Genomic DNA, 5472 nt, shown 5'->3' with positions numbered 1-5472 from the left:
TCATTTTCTAGTGTCTCAGATATTTTTGCTTTGTGTTTATCATTGTCTCCCTTCCTTCACTGGAAGGAAACCTGCAAGACTTTAAGCTGCAAGAGCGGCAGGTATTAGCCACAAACCACCAAGGGATACTTTGATGCACAAACAAAAAATGTTGAAAGTCTCATTTTGTTAAACTTCAAGAATTTCTCAGTCAGATATACTGTCTTTTGAATGTCTTTTTCTTGTATTTACACATTGATACAGACAAAAACAAAAATCATCTGTGTTTCTTATTGTATGCTGTCAAATTTCTCTCTGCACTCGATCAATATGCCAATTTTTGGATTTAACTTTTTGGAAATAAATTTCCGGAAGACACTCATCAATTATGGAAATATCTTTCCAAAAAACTATCCACCCTTATTTTGGATTAAAATTTTCGGAAGTCTATATTTTTGTGACAGAGTAGAGGAAGAAATTTGAAAGGGTACAATCTCCATGTTTGTTTCATATGAGTGGAAAAGTTGTCTTACACGTATATAACTTATATATCCATAGTTACATTTTCATTTTAATTTCTTGCTAATTATCTTAAATATTAATTAAATAATATTTTTATCAAAATATTACATAATTATAGTAAAGAAAATAAAATACTAATAAAGATTGAAAGTTAAAATAATTTTTTAACGATAAAAATTAAAAAAGAAATTATAATTACCGTGATATAAAAACTTGTCAAATAAGAGTTGATATTTATTAATGTAATATATTCTTATAAAAATTACATAAAGAAAAAAAGTGTATAATGAAAATTATAGTAAAAAAGAAATATTTTGAAAATGTAAGTAAATTTAAAAAATATCAAATGAATTGAATAGTTGAAAGAAAAAAATAGGAAAATAGTGACAGGAAAGAAATTAAAAACTAGTAAATTTTTCTTACCTATCAAGAGTATTATTTGATTAATTTAAAAGGAAACAGGTTGGATATGAAAGTATTCAACAATTTTCCTTTACTTATTTAACAAATAAATGTACTTATGATTAATCACCATTTTTAAACTAATGATTAATTTGAAATCAATAATAATAAGTAGTTAATATTAGAAACCAATTTATAAATTAATTATAATATTTTATCAATATTAAAGACTATATTAGATGCTGATAATTTTAAATTTTTAAAATAACTTTAAATTTAGTTAAAATATATCATATAATTATTAATTATTTTTTATTTTTAAATTAGGTTGATATTTTATTTCTTGTAGTAAAAAAAAGAGATAGTCATCCATGTAAGAACAATTGAATTCACCATAAATATCATGCCACATGATTCTCCAAAATACTCTAAACTTTTACCATTTTCTCTTTTGTTCTCTCCCTTTCATCTTTCTAAATATGGATCACTTTATTCTACGCCCTTTCAAATTTTCAAATGATTATGGATTTAACTCCAAACATACTTTAAAAAGTAAAGTTTTAATCATTGGTAACAAAATTACCAACTTTGTTTGTGACTAAATACATGAAAATATAAGCATGCAAAAAATAAAAATTATTTTTCTATTAGGTCTATTACAGCTAGATGCATCCCCTTGTCCCTATTAGGTCATGAAAATATATAATTCAACCTTTCCTTCTATTAAAAGAAATATTTGTTTCTTTAAACTTTAAAAGAAGAAAAGTAGATCTTCATGACACAAGAACATTTCATTTTTGAAAACTAGAACAATAATTGGAGGCATAGATCCACCAACTTTATTTAATAATATTAGGGGTGTCGGTTTGGATTTTCCTTCACCTATATGGATAGTGATATCGGATCCTTTCATTTTGAATTTTCTACTATAATAAGTAAATAATAAATTTAAATATGTTTTAAATTTAAATAAACATGATATTTGTTTTATTTTAGAATTGAACTTTTTTATTTTTAGACTTTGTATATTTATTAGTAACTCTAATTAGTTTTCTTATCTATAAAACTGTAGATAAAATATTATTTTAAAAAAGAATGATAAAAAATTGGTGGATCAAACCAAATCCATTCACAAAAAATGCATAACAAAGTTATTTAAAAAATACTAAACAACTCTAAACATGAAATATTTATATCTACTATGAAAAAAATCAAGAGTAATTTTAGATGCTATAATATCATACCATTTATAATGAATTTTACTTTTTAACCCTACAAAATTCAACTTATACGTAGAATAATTTCCCTCCTTAAAAATATTAAAAGACTTAACCTCAACTAGTTCTAATTAGTTTACAACTAGCGTGATTATAAAAATAATGAATATTTGTTAAGATTATTAATATAACAAAGAAAATTTTAATTATTAATATAACAAAGAAAATTTTAATTTAAAATAATTAAAATATTTTTACGTTTATAATTGAATAAAGTCATATATTCATTATTTTATATAATTAAGGTAATAACATATAGTTTAATTTTATAATTTTTTTTTGAAAAATATATTTTTATGAAATTATTTTTTCTTTTTTTTAAGTCTTAAAAAAGAGAGGCAGAATGCTTATTTTATATTGCACAATAAATCATATGCATTTATCTTTTATATATAAAAATTAGTACCAAAATATATTAATATGTTAAAAAGACTTTTATACATAAAACATCAAATTAATGCTTGTGATAGAATAATATTAAATTTAATGAAATCAGACTCCATAATATGTTGAAACTAAAAATGATTTTGTTCCTCGAGGATTAGATTTATTGTATTTTATAACGTTACTAAATGAAACCTATCTACTGTTATTATATATTTCAATCTAAGTAACCAAATGAATAGTTAATTATGTTCTTAACTTTGATGATAAATGAATAATTTTTTTTATGATATTGATTAATGTTTTTGAATTGATAAATAAGTTGTGAAACCTGACTTGAGACTTGTTTCATTAATGCTTTAATTTTCATATACTTACATACCTTTTGAGTAGCTTTTGATAAGCTGAACCAGTATAAATCTTAGTGTTCTTTTACAATTTTTTTTACTTAGTTGATTCATATAATTTTTGGGTATTGATTTCAAGTTTCAAGAACTCTTTAAAGATTTGAAAAAGATTTTCGAAAAATTGTTAAATCCAATTCACCCCCTTCTCCCTCTTGGATTAAGGTTAGAAACTATTTATTGATGTGTATATAGTAGGACATACAGTGGTTATTTTGTTCTTTCTATATATATATATATATATATATATATATATATATATATATATATATATATATATATCCATTGGACTATATTATGCGATTGTTATTTGTTCTAGAACTAAATTTTGTGCAGGTTTGTATGTGGATGGTAGCACATACAGACTTATTATCGGAAAAAAAACACATCACTTTTTATATTGGTTGTAACCTTAACCGTTGTAACCTTAACCGTTGTAGAAAGTCCATTTTTATACCGTTGTAACAACAACCAGTATGAAAAGGTTGTTTCATATTGAGATTTTTTCTTATTCAGCCAACTTTTTATACCAATTTCAGAATCGATATAGAAAGTGCATTTTTTATTCCGGTTGTACAACTGATATTAAAAGTCGAATACTTTGAATATCTCCTACTTCTATACCGGTTCTAAAAATTGGTATAAAAAGCCTTTTCTAACCACTATAAAAAGGTTTTTCTGACATAGTGGTATCAACATGAAATGGAACAAAAAGAAAGGAACAAAACCTCAAAACTATACTTTTGCTCTATCCAAGGTTCGAACTCATCACAATTATCTTATAAACATACACCACAAATAATACATATATAGACACACCACACGGTCAATTAATATAAATAATAAAAATGATTAAAACACATGTAATTCACACAACAAGAATAGAATACATGACTTCTAACTCATGAGAAGGATATCTAACCAACTATACTACACTTTACTTCTATATAACTTGACATTTCTTATTTTAATTAATATTTTCCATATCACAAACCACCCTTCTAGATATTTTATTTTTTTTGGTCTTAAAAAAGTTACTCCTAGCTTATACAAAAATAAGGTTAACAAGATCAACAAATCATGGTTTCACCTCACTAGCGAGAGTAACGTCTTTTAATGTATAATGATTAAGTTATCTCAATTAGGTATAAACACATATAATGTTCTTAAAAATCTTTAGGCACAAAAAAATTTCAATATAGTTTTGACACTTGTAAAATGATCACTCTAGTTCTTGTCTTCTTTATGAGAGTCTTTATATAAGATTGAGATGAGATGACCATTGTAAGCCCTTTTTTTACCGTTAATTAGCCTTTAGCTCACTTGATTATCTTCTTTTTCTTGCAAGCATCTATCGAGCTTTGACATAGAAAAACGTTAAATACACTCCATGGAAATTAAATTTTCTTTATTTTGTTACACAACTTTTATTATAGTTGTCAATATTTATCTTCCTAAGTTGCATATCTTTTTGCTTTGCAAAAGTGCACGACATATTAAACAAATAACTTAACTTGACTAGATTTTATGTGCATGTATCAAAAGTTGGTGAACATTTAAGCTTTTGCTTGAATCTCTAGAAATAATTACATAATGTTATGAACGTGGATGTGAATCACTTGATAAATGATGATGAATACATTCTTTACATATCCATACTTAAGTTTTAGAATATTCTTCGCACGTGTTAACTTAAAGTTTAAGTATTATTTAATTGATATCTTCACTTACACACGAAATAAAATTTGGTATACTCTTTTATTGTTAGGTAAACTAATCACAATAACTTCTTGTTTTTAACTTATCAATGTCTTTCAAACACAAAAACTTCATGTTTTTAACTCTAACCTTATAGAATTTAAGCACCTAAATGAAAATTTTTATTTTAAGTGTTATATTTTATTCTAACACTTAAATCTTAATGCCATGTTTGCACATAGTGCTTTACCTTGCACTAGTATTTTCGATGCTAAGGGAAAAGAAGATTAACAACATCATTGGATTTTTAAGTGTTTAAATAATAGATAGTTTAAATTATAGATAGTTTAAATTATAAAAAAAAACCAATGTATTGCTTTTGTTCCTTTTTAATCAATTTAAGTACTTATACATTGCTATTGTTGATTCTTAATAATTAAATATTCTTCTTATCTTTATAAACTAACATGCATGTGTAAATCAATATTTTAAAGCACGAAATTCAACAAACTATTATTTTAACAAATTAATTGAGTATAATTTTGAATATTTTAAGTAAAATAATAGTTTCACGAAAAATTTTACACGAGCTAAAACACCTAATAATATAAAAATATTGCTACATTTTCTTAATAGACTCATTTCAAATTATTCCATATTTTGAAATAAAATATTATATTATTTGTGTTGAGTAGAAAAGGAGGCGTACGTGTTTGTCGAATTTTCACCATAATTCAATATGCATTCTTTCTTACAAAAATGCACGGAAACAAATAAGTCACCAATCCGCTAGTTGACAATTCTGA

This window comes from Vigna angularis, chromosome 8 (genome assembly GCF_016808095.1).
Source record: "Vigna angularis cultivar LongXiaoDou No.4 chromosome 8, ASM1680809v1, whole genome shotgun sequence".
In the NCBI taxonomy this organism is placed as follows: domain Eukaryota; kingdom Viridiplantae; phylum Streptophyta; class Magnoliopsida; order Fabales; family Fabaceae; genus Vigna; species Vigna angularis.
This window is presented reverse-complemented; position numbering follows the sequence as displayed.